Source organism: Neoarius graeffei, chromosome 5 (assembly GCF_027579695.1).
Source record: "Neoarius graeffei isolate fNeoGra1 chromosome 5, fNeoGra1.pri, whole genome shotgun sequence".
NCBI lineage: Eukaryota > Metazoa > Chordata > Actinopteri > Siluriformes > Ariidae > Neoarius > Neoarius graeffei.
In genome coordinates, this window is record NC_083573.1 from 35,794,366 (window position 1) to 35,807,393 (window position 13,028).

Below are 13,028 nucleotides of genomic sequence, written 5' to 3' on the forward strand. Positions count from 1 at the left end.
TTTTAACTCCCTGTAGCGTCCTCATTTTTAACAATACAAACCAAAAAATACATCATTTTATTCAGGAGACCCTTCTAGCGCTCACTGTGAAAGAATTTTGTGAATAGCTGCTTCCGTTGTCGAGTTATTTGTCATTGTTCGAGGCCTGGTCCTTCATAAAAAAACAGTAGAAAACTCCAGCCCTTGATGTGTCAGCCTCACCTTAGCCGCCCACTTTATTAGGAACACTTCTGTTCGTACATACAAACTACAAACACTCTTCTTAGAGTTTAGAGTTTATTTTATTTTTAAAAGGGACAGTGCACAAATTAAACATTATCCTTGTGTTAAGGACAGATGTCTGTCCCAGGTTATAGCAGTACATGCAAACAAACAGTACATTACTTTTCTCTATAGAATACGATTTTTTCGCGACATAGTCATGAAAAAATCGCCCCAAAAAACCCCATTCATTTCTATGGAATTAATTGAAAAAAAAGCACTTTTTCAACGTTTTTCAAACATCCGTTGCTCTGGCATGCTTTCACCTAGAGACATGATTCAAACTCTAAAACGTAGGAAAACTTCTCCTCTGTGGATCTGGCATTCAACTTTTCTGCTAGGTTTTACACTTTCGGATCAGTCCCGGTTCAAACGCCATGTGGTTTCTGGGAGAAAATCCGGCTTTTGAATGGGTGTCTATTGCGTTACACACCAGTGAGGGTCTTTAAGCTTAGAGTGTAGGCGGCTTCAAAAAAAAGCTCAAACTTTCTCGCTTAAACCGTGTTTTCCGCCACAAATTTCACTCTACAGACATGATTTTCTCAAAAGTAGTAGGAAAACTTGTCCTGATTCACACAATGTGTCTACCTAAACGATAGGATTTACGGTTTTTGAATGACAAGCCTCAAAGTGAGGAGAGCACAGGTGAGCGGCCTCATTGACTCCCAGTATAAACGTTGCTGAAAAGTCACTCGTTTTTAACTCCCTGTAGCGTCCTCATTTTTAACAATACAAACAAAAAAATACATCATTTTATTCAGGAAACCCTTCTAGCGCTCACTGTGAAAGAATTTTGTGAATAGCTGCTTCCGTTGTCGAGTTATTTGTCATTGTTCGAGGCCTGGTCCTTCATAAAAAAAACAGTAGAAAACTCCAGCCCTTGTGTGTCAGCCTCACCTTAGCCGCCCACTTTATTAGGAACACTTCTGTTCGTACATACAAACTACAAACACTCTTCTTAGAGTTTAGAGTTTATTTTATTTTTAAAAGGGACAGTGCACAAATTAAACATTATCCTTGTAGGAAAACTTGTCCTGATTCACACAATGTGTCTACCTAAACGATAGGATTTACTGTTTTTGAATGACAAGCGTCAAACTGAGGACAGGGCAGCTGACAGGCTTCATTGAAACCCATTGTAAACATGAGAGAAAAGTCACTCGTTTTTAAATCGCTCTATTGTCGTTATTTTTAAGAGTACAAACAAAAAAATACATCATTTTATTCAGGAGACCGTTCTAGCGCTCACTGTGAAAGAATTTTGTGAATAGCTGCTTCCGTTGTCGAGTTATTTGTCATTGTTCGAGGCCTGGTCCTTCATAAAAAAAACAGTAGAAAACTCCAGCCCTTGTGTGTCAGCCTCACCTTAGCCGCCCACTTTATTAGGAACACTTCTGTTCGTACATACAAACTACAAACACTCTTCTTAGAGTTTAGAGTTTATTTTATTTTTAAAAGGGACAGTGCACAAATTAAACATTACCCTTGTGTTAAGGACAGATGTCTGTCCCAGGTTATAGCAGTACATGCTAATTTCCGCCTGTAGTCACTTTGGTCATACTCTTGAATAGGTCTTCTTCATGATGGCTGCTGTCTCGAGCACACACACGATCATTGCATTGAAACATCATTGCGGGTCACGCGTTCACGGCCAGCGAACATGCGTGAGCGAATTGCTTCGCGCACTGCATCCTCTCACAATTTCCCCCGGGGAATTGTCCGGTCTAGTTAGGATGCAGTGCTGCAGCACAGCAACCTATGGGCTCCCCTAGGGGAGCCCATAGGTTGCAGTGCAAAGCACTGCAACTATTGTTCTTCTACGTGTTTCTTCTTATTATTATTATTTTTATTATTCCTACGCAAATTTTGATTTCGAATAACTGAATAACCGTACGTCGCACACAGACAAACAATATATCAAAACGTGCGGCTCGATCGGACTCGCTATGCTATTACTTTTCTCTATAGAATACGATTTTTTCGCGACGTAGTCGCGAAAAAATCGCCCCAAAAAACCCCATTCATTTCTATGGAATTAATTGAAAAAAAAGCACTTTTTCAATGTTTTTCAAACATCCACTGCTCTGGCATGCTTTCACCTAGAGACATGATTCAAACTCTAAAACGTAGGAAAACTTCTCCTCTGTGGATCTGGCATTCAACTTTTCTGCTAGGTTTTACACTTTCGGATCAGGCCCGGTTCAAACGCCATGTGGTTTCTGGGAGAAAATCCGGCTTTTGAATGGGTGTCTATTGCGTTACACACCAGTGAGGGTCGTTTACTTAGAGTGTAGGCGGCTTCAAAAAAAAGCTCAAACTTTCTCGCTTAAACCGTGTTTTCATCCACAAATTTCACTCTACAGACATGATTTTCTCAAAAGTAGTAGGAAAACTTGTCCTGATTCACACAATGTGTCTACCTAAACGGTAGGATTTACGGTTTTTGAATGACAAGCCTCAAAGTGAGGAGAGCACAGGTGAGCGGCCTCATTGACTCCCAGTATAAACGTTGCTGAAAAGTCACTCGTTTTTAACTCCCTGTAGCGTCCTCATTTTTAACAATACAAACAAAAAAATACATCATTTTATTCAGGAGACCCTTCTAGCGCTCACTGTGAAAGAATTTTGTGAATAGCTGCTTTCGTTGTCGAGTTATTTGTGATTGTTTGAGGTCTGGTCCGTAGTAAAAAACAGCACAAAATTCAAGACCTTGTGTGTGTTAGCTCATTGACATGCATTATAAACGGGATAGAAAAGTCACTCGTTTTTAACTCCCTGTAGCGTCCTCATTTTTATCAATACAAACAAAAAAATACATCATTTTATTCAGGAGACCCTTCTAGCGCTCACTGTGAAAGAATTTTGTGAATAGCTGCTTCCGTTGTCGAGTTATTTGTCATTGTTCGAGGCCTGGTCCTTCATAAAAAAAACAGTAGAAAACTCCAGCCCTTGTGTGTCAGCCTCACCTTAGCCGCCCACTTTATTAGGAACACTTCTGTTCGTACATACAAACTACAAACACTCTTCTTAGAGTTTAGAGTTTATTTTATTTTTAAAAGGGACAGTGCACAAATTCAACATTATCCTTGTGGTAAGGAACTTCTCCTCTGTGGATCTGGCATTCAACTTTTCTGCTAGGTTTTACACTTTCGGATCAGGCCCGGTTCAAACGCCATGTGGTTTCTGGGAGAAAATCCGGCTTTTGAATGGGTGTCTATTGCGTTACACACCAGTGAGGGTCATTAAGCTTAGAGTGTAGGTGGCTTCAAAAAAAAGGTCAAACTTTCTCGCTTAAACTCTGTTTTCAGCCACAAATTTCACTCTACAGACATGATTTTCTCAAAAGTAGTAGGAAAACTTGTCCTGATTCACACAATGTGTCTACCTAAACGATAGGATTTACGGTTTTCGAATGACAAGCCTCAAAGTGAGGAGAGCACAGGTGAGCGGCCTCATTGACTCCCAGTATAAACGTTGCTGAAAAGTCACTCGTTTTTAACTCCCTGTAGCGTCCTCATTTTTAACAATACAAACAAAAAAATACATCATTTTATTCAGGAGACCCTTCTAGCGCTCACTGTGAAAGAATTTTGTGAATAGCTGCTTCCGTTGTCGAGTTATTTGTCATTGTTCGAGGCCTGTCCCTTAGCAAAATTCAGCAGACACCTGACAAACTCTTGTGTGTGTTTTTTAACCTGCTCAGGCCCTTTACCATGCCGACTGGCTTCAGTAAGCGAGCACAGAGGGGAGGGGCCGGCTGTCTCAAGCACACACATATATCATGGCATTGTAGCTTCATAGCAGGTCACACAACCGTACGTCGCACACAGACAAACAATATAACAAAACGTGCGGCTTGATTGGACTCGCTATGCTATTACTTTTCTCTACAGAATACGATTTTTTCGCGACGTAGTCGCGAAAAAATCGTCTCAAAAAACCCCATTCATTTCGATGGAATTAATTGAAAAAAAAGCACTTTTTCAACGTTTTTCAAACATCCGCTGCTCTGGCATGCTTTCACCTAGAGACGTGATTCAAACTCTAAAACGTAGGAAAACTTCTCCTCTGTGGATCTGGCATTCAACTTTTCTGCTAGGTTCTACACTTTCGGATCAGTCCCGGGTCAAACGCCATGTGGTGTCTGGGAGAAAATCCGGCTTTTGAATGGGTGTCTATTGCGTTACACACCAGTGGACCTCGTTAAGGTCAGAGTGGAGAGAGGTTCAAAAAAAAGGTCAAACTTTCTCGCTTAAACTCTGTTTTCAGCCACAAATTTCACTCTACAGACATGATTTTCTCAAAAGTAGTAGGAAAACTTGTCCTGATTCACACAATGTGTCTACCTAAACGGTAGGATTTACGGTTTTCGAATGACAAGCCTCAAAGCGAGGAGAGCACAGGTGAGCGGCCTCATTGACTCCCAGTATAAACGTTGCTGAAAAGTCACTCGTTTTTAACTCCCTGTAGCGTCCTCATTTTTAACAATACAAACAAAAAAATACATCATTTTATTCAGGAGACCCTTCGAGCGCTCACTGTGAAAGAATTTTGTGAATAGCTGCTTCCGTTGTCGAGTTATTTGTCATTGTTCGAGGCCTGGTCCTTCATAAAAAAAACAGTAGAAAACTCCAGCCCTTGTGTGTCAGCCTCACCTTAGCCGCCCACTTTATTAGGAACACTTCTGTTCGTACATACAAACTACAAACACTCTTCTTAGAGTTTAGAGTTTATTTTATTTTTAAAAGGGACAGTGCACAAATCAAACATTATCCTTGTGTTAAGGACAGATGTCTGTCCCAGGTTATAGCAGTACATGCTAATTTCCGCCTGTAGTCACTTTGGTCATACTCTTGAATAGGTCTTCTTCATGATGGCTGCTGTCTCGAGCACACACATGATCATTGCATTGAAACATCATTGCGGGTCACACGTTCACGGCCAGCGAACGTGCGTGAGCGAATTGCTTCGCGCACTGCATCCTCTCACAATTTCCCCCGGGGAATTGTCCGGTCTAGTGTTATATTTGTTACTCTTCCTACACAAATTTTGATTTCGAGTAACACAATAACCGTACGTCGCACACAGACAAACAATGTATCAAAACGTGCGGCTTGATCGGACTCGCTATGCTATTACTTTTCTCTATAGAATACGATTTTTTCGCGACGTAGTCGCGAAAAAATCGTCCAAAAAAACCCCATTCATTTCTATGGAATTAATTGAAAAAAAAGCACTTTTTCAACGTTTTTCAAACGTCCGCTGCTCTGGCATGCTTTCACCTAGAGACGTGATTCAAACTCTAAAACGTAGGAAAACTTCTCCTCTGTGGATCTGGCATTCAACTTTTCTGCTAGGTTCTACACTTTCGGATCAGTCCCGGGTCAAACGCCATGTGGTTTCTGGGAGAAAATCCGGCTTTTGAATGGGTGTCTATTGCGTTACACACCAGTGGACCTCGTTAAGGTCAGAGTGGAGAGAGGTTCAAAAAAAAGGTCAAACTTTCTCGCTTAAACTCTGTTTTCAGCCACAAATTTACCTCTACAGACATGATTTTCTCAAAAGTAGTGGGAAAACTTGTCCTGATTCACACAATGTGTCTACCTAAACGATAGGATTTACGGTTTTTGAATGACAAGCCTCAAAGTGAGGAGAGCACAGGTGAGCGGCCTCATTGACTCCCAGTATAAACGTTGCTGAAAAGTCACTCGTTTTTAACTCCCTGTAGCGTCCTCATTTTTAACAATACAAACAAAAAAATACATCATTTTATTCAGGAGACCCTTCTAGCGCTCACTGTGAAAGAATTTTGTGAATAGCTGCTTCCGTTGTCGAGTTATTTGTCATTGTTCGAGGCCTGGTCCTTCATAAAAAAAACAGTAGAAAACTCCAGCCCTTGTGTGTCAGCCTCACCTTAGCCGCCCACTTTATTAGGAACACTTCTGTTCGTACATACAAACTACAAACACTCTTCTTAGAGTTTAGAGTTTATTTTATTTTTAAAAGGGACAGTGCACAAATTAAACATTATCCTTGTGTTAAGGACAGATGTCTGTCCCAGGTTATAGCAGTACATGCTAATTTCCGCCTGTAGTCACTTTGGTCATACTCTTGAATAGGTCTTCTTCATGATGGCTGCTGTCTCGAGCACACACACGATCATTGCATTGAAACATCATTGCGGGTCACACATTCACGGCCAGCGAACATGCGTGAGCGAATTGCTTCGCGCACTGCATCCTCTCACAATTTCCCCCGGGGAATTGTCCGGTCTAGTGTTATATTTGTTACTCATCCTACGCAAATTTCGATTTCGATTAACTCAATAACCGTTCGTTGCACACAGACAAACAATATATCAAAACGTGCGGCTCGATCGGACTCGCTATGCTATTCCTTTTCTCTACAGAATACCATTTTTTCGCGACGTAGTCGCGAAAAAATCGTCACAAAAAAACCCCATTCATTTCTATGGAATTAATTGAAAAAAAGCACTTTTTCAACGTTTTTCAAACGTCTGCTGCTCTGGCATGCTTTCACCTAGAGACGTGATTCAAACTCTAAAACGTAGGAAAACTTCTCCTCTGTGGATCTGTCATGCAACTTTTCTGCTAGGTTCTACACTTTCGGATCAGGCCCGGCTCAAACGCCATGTGGGTTCCGGGAGAAAATCCGGCTTTTGAATGGGTGTCTATTGCGTTACACACCAGTGAATCTCGTTAAGCTCAGAGTGTAGACAGTTTGAAAAAAAAGCTCAAACTTTCTCGCTTAAACTGTGTTCTCAGCCACAAATTTCACTCTACAGACATGATTTTCTCAAAAGTAGTAGGAAAACTTGTCCTGATTCACACAATGTGTCTACCTAAACGATAGGATTTACGGTTTTTGAATGACAAGCCTCAAAGTGAGGAGAGCACAGGTGAGCGGCCTCATTGACTCCCAGTATAAACGTTGCTGAAAAGTCACTCGTTTTTAACTCCCTGTAGCGTCCTCATTTTTAACAATACAAACAAAAAAATACATCATTTTATTCAGGAGACCCTTCTAGCGCTCACTGTGAAAGAATTTTGTGAATAGCTGCTTCCGTTGTCGAGTTATTTGTCATTGTTCGAGGCCTGGTCCTTCATAAAAAAAACAGTAGAAAACTCCAGCCCTTGTGTGTCAGCCTCACCTTAGCCGCCCACTTTATTAGGAACACTTCTGTTCGTACATACAAACTACAAACACTCTTCTTAGAGTTTAGAGTTTATTTTATTTTTAAAAGGGACAGTGCACAAATTAAACATTATCCTTGTGTTAAGGACAGATGTCTGTCCCAGGTTATAGCAGTACATGCTAATTTCCGCCTGTAGTCACTTTGGTCATACTCTTGAATAGGTCTTCTTCATGATGGCTGCTGTCTCGAGCACACACACGATCATTGCATTGAAACATCATTGCGGGTCACACATTCACGGCCAGCGAACATGCGTGACCGAATTGCTTCGCGCACTGCATCCTCTCACAATTTCCCCCGGGGAATTGTCCGGTCTAGTTAGGATGCAGTGCTGCAGCACAGCAACCTATGGGCTCCCCTAGGGGAGCCCATAGGTTGCAGTGCAAAGCACTGCAACTATTGTTCTTCTACGTATTTCTTCTTCTTCTTATTATTCCTACGCAAATTTTGATTTCGAATAACTCAATAACCGTACGTCGCACACAGACAAACAATATATCAAAACGTGCGGCTCGATCGGACTCGCTATGCTATTACTTTTCTCTATAGAATACGATTTTTTCGCGACGTAGTCGCGAAAAAATCGCCCCAAAAAACCCCATTCATTTCTATGGAATTAATTGAAAAAAAAGCACTTTTTCAATGTTTTTCAAACATCCACTGCTCTGGCATGCTTTCACCTAGAGACATGATTCAAACTCTAAAACGTAGGAAAACTTCTCCTCTGTGGATCTGGCATTCAACTTTTCTGCTAGGTTTTACACTTTCGGATCAGGCCCGGTTCAAACGCCATGTGGTTTCTGGGAGAAAATCGGGCTTTTGAATGGGTGTCTATTGCGTTACACACCAGTGAGGGTCGTTTAGCTTAGAGTGTAGGCGGCTTCAAAAAAAAGGTCAAACTTTCTCGCTTAAACTCCGTTTTCAGCCACAAATTTCACTCTACAGACATTATTTTCTCAAAAGTAGTAGGAAAACTTGTCCTGATTCACACAATGTGTCTACCTAAACGATAGGATTTACGGTTTTTGAATGACAAGCCTCAAAGTGAGGAGAGCACAGGTGAGCGGCCTCATTGACTCCCAGTATAAACGTTGCTGAAAAGTCACTCGTTTTTAACTCCCTGTAGCGTCCTCATTTTTAACAATACAAACAAAAAAATACATCATTTTATTCAGGAGACCCTTCTAGCGCTCACTGTGAAAGAATTTTGTGAATAGCTGCTTTCGTTGTCGAGTTATTTGTCATTGTTTGAGGTCTGGTCCGTAGTAAAAAACAGCACAAAATTCAAGACCTTGTGTGTGTTAGCTCATTGACATGCATTATAAACGGGATAGAAAAGTCACTCGTTTTTAACTCCCTGTAGCGTCCTCATTTTTAACAATACAAACAAAAAAATACATCATTTTATTCAGGAGACCCTTCTAGCGCTCACTCTGAAAGAATTTTGTGAATAGCTGCTTCCGTTGTCGAGTTATTTGTCATTGTTCGAGGCCTGGTCCTTCATAAAAAAAACAGTAGAAAACTCCAGCCCTTGTGTGTCAGCCTCACCTTAGCCGCCCACTTTATTAGGAACACTTCTGTTCGTACATACAAACTACAAACACTCTTCTTAGAGTTTAGAGTTTATTTTATTTTTAAAAGGGACAGTGCACAAATTAAACATTATCCTTGTGTTAAGGACAGATGTCTGTCCCAGGTTATAGCAGTACATGCAAACAAACAGTACATTACTTTTCTCTATAGAATACGATTTTTTCGCGACGTAGTCGCGAAAAAATCGCCCCAAAAAACCCCATTCATTTCTATGGAATTAATTGAAAAAAAAGCACTTTTTCAATGTTTTTCAAACATCCACTGCTCTGGCATGCTTTCACCTAGAGACATGATTCAAACTCTAAAACGTAGGAAAACTTCTCCTCTGTGGATCTGGCATTCAACTTTTCTGCTAGGTTTTACACTTTCGGATCAGGCCCGGTTCAAACGCCATGTGGTTTCTGGGAGAAAATCCGGCTTTTGAATGGGTGTCTATTGCGTTACACACCAGTGAGGGTCGTTAAACTTAGAGTGTAGGCGGCTTCAAAAAAAAGGTCAAACTTTCTCGCTTAAACTCCGTTTTCAGCCACAAATTTCACTCTACAGACATGATTTTCTCAAAAGTAGTAGGAAAACTTGTCCTGATTCACACAATGTGTCTACCTAAACGGTAGGATTTACGGTTTTTGAATGACAAGCCTCAAAGTGAGGAGAGCACAGGTGAGCGGCCTCATTGACTCCCATTGTAAACGTTGCTGAAAAGTCACTCGTTTTTAACTCCCTGTAGCGTCCTCATTTTTAACAATACAAACAAAAAAATACATCATTTTATTCAGGAGACCCTTCTAGCGCTCACTGTGAAAGAATTTTGTGAATAGCTGCTTCCGTTGTCGAGTTATTTGTCATTGTTCGAGGCCTGGTCCTTCATAAAAAAAACAGTAGAAAACTCCAGCCCTTGTGTGTCAGCCTCACCTTAGCCGCCCACTTTATTAGGAACACTTCTGTTCGTACATACAAACTACAAACACTCTTCTTAGAGTTTAGAGTTTATTTTATTTTTAAACCGTGTTTTCAGCCACAAATTTCACTCTACAGACATGATTTTCTCAAAAGTAGTAGGAAAACTTGTCCTGATTCACACAATGTGTCTACCTAAACGATAGGATTTACGGTTTTTGAATGACAAGCCTCAAAGTGAGGAGAGCACAGGTGAGCGGCCTCATTGACTCCCAGTATAAACGTTGCTGAAAAGTCACTCGTTTTTAACTCCCTGTAGCGTCCTCATTTTTAACAATACAAACAAAAAAATACATCATTTTATTCAGGAGACCCTTCTAGCGCTCACTGTGAAAGAATTTTGTGAATAGCTGCTTCCGTTGTCGAGTTATTTGTCATTGTTCGAGGCCTGGTCCTTCATAAAAAAAACAGTAGAAAACTCCAGCCCTTGTGTGTCAGCCTCACCTTAGCCGCCCACTTTATTAGGAACACTTCTGTTCGTACATACAAACTACAAACACTCTTCTTAGAGTTTAGAGTTTATTTTATTTTTAAAAGGGACAGAGCACAAATTAAACATTATCCTTGTGTTAAGATCAGATGTCTGTCCCAGGTTATAAAAAAAAAAAATCGTCACAAAAAAACCCCATTCATTTCTATGGAATTAATTGAAAAAAAGCACTTTTTCAACGTTTTTCAAACGTCTGCTGCTCTGGCATGCTTTCACCTAGAGACGTGATTCAACCTCTAAAACGTAGGAAAACTTCTCCTCTGTGGATCTGTCATTCAACTTTTCTGCTAGGTTCTACACTTACATGCTCAAAATTTCAAACTTAAACTGTTTTCAGCCACAAATTTCACACTACAGACATAATTTTCTCAGAAGTAGTAGTCACACTTGTCCCAAAAAAACCCCATTAATTTCTATGGAATTAATTGGAAAAAAAAGCACTTTTTCAAACATCCGCTGCTCTGAGAAACTGAGAAGAGGGCAGCCGACAGGCCTCACCTTAGCCGCCCACTTTATTAGGAACACTTCTGTTCGTACATACAAACTACAAACACTCTTCTTAGTGTTTAGAGTTTATTTTATTTTTAAAAGGGACAGTGCACAAATTAAACATTATCCTTGTGGTAAGGACAGATGTCTGTCCCAGGTTATAGCAGTACATGCTAATTTCCGCCTGTAGTCACTTTGTTCATGCTCTTGAATAGCTCTTCTTCATGATGGCTGCTGTCTCGAGCACACACACAATCATTGCATTGAAACATCATTGCGGGTCACACATTCACGGCCAGCGAACATGCGTGAGCGAATTGCTTCGCGCACTGCATCCTCTCACAATTTCCCCCGGGGAATTGTCCGGTCTAGTGTTATATTTGTTACTCTCCCTACGCAAATTTCGATTTCGATTAACTCAATAACCGTACGTCGCACACAGACAAACAATATATCAAAACGTGCGGCTCGATCGGACTCGCTATGCTATTACTTTTCTCTACAGTTTACGATTTTTTCGCGACGTAGTCGCGAAAAAATCGTCCAAAAAAACCCCATTCATTTCTATGGAATTAATTTGAAAAAAAGCACTTTTTCAACGTTTTTCAAACATCCGCTGCTCTGGCATGCTTTAACCTAGAGACGTGATTCAAACTCTAAAACGTAGGAAAACTTCTCCTCTGTGGATCTGGCATTCAACTTTTCTGCAAGGTTCTACACTTTCGGATCAGGCCCGGCTCAAACACGATGTGAGTTCTGGGAGAAAATCCGGCTTTTGAATGGGTGTCTATTGCGTTACACACCAGTGGACCTCGTTATGCTCAGAGTGGAGAGAGGTTAAAACAAAAGGTCAAACTTTCTCGCTTAAACTCTGTTTTCAGCCACAAATTTCACTCTACAGACATGATTTTCTCAAAAGTAGTAGGAAAACTTGTCCTGATTCACACAATGTGTCTACCTAAACGATAGGATTTACGGTTTTTGAATGACAAGCCTCAAAGTGAGGAGAGCACAGGTGAGCGGCCTCATTGACTCCCATTATAAACGTTGCTGAAAAGTCACTCATTTTTAACTCCCTGTAGCGTCCTCATTTTTAACAATACAGACAAAAAAATTACATCAGTCTATTCAGGAGACCCTTCTAGCGCTCACTGTGAAAGAATTTTGTGAATAGCTGCTTTCGTTGTCGAGTTATTTGTGATTGTTCGAGGCCTACTCTTTGCAAAACACAGTAGACACCTGACATAATCTTGTGTGTGTTTCTTAACTCTCCTGTTCAGGCCCGTCACCATGCCAATTGGGGCCAGTGACGGGGCAGAGGGAAAAGCTGTCTCAAGCACAAACACAAATCATGCTCAAAATTTCAAACTTAAACTGTTTTCAGCCACAAATTTCACACCACAGACATAATTTTCTCAAAAGTAGTAGTCACACTTGTCCCAAAAAAAACCCATTCATTTCTATGGAATTAATTGGAAAAAAAAAGCACTTTTTCAAACATCCGCTGCTCTGAGAAACTGAGAGGAGGGCAGCCGACAGGCCTCACCTTAGCCGCCCACTTTATTAGGAACACTTCTGTTCGTACATACAAACTACAAACACTCTTCTTAGAGTTTATTTTATTTTTAAAAGGGACAGTGCACAAATTAAACATTATCCTTGTGGTAAGGACAGATGTCTGTCCCAGGTTAAAGCAGTACATGCTAATTTCTGCCTGTAGTCACTTTGTTTATACTGTTGAATAGCTCTTCTTCATGACGGCTGCTGTCTCGAGCACACACACAATCATTGCAGTGAAACATCATTCCGGGTCACACGTTCACGGCCAGCGAACATGCGTGAGCGAATTGCTTCGCGCACTGCATCCTCTCACAATTTCCCCCGGGGAATTGTCCGGTCTAGTTAGGATGCAGTGCTGCAGCACAGCAACCTATGGGCTCCCCTAGGGGAGCCCATAGGTTGCAGTGCAAAGCACTGCAACTATTGTTCTTCTACGTGTTTCTTCTTATTATTATTATTCCT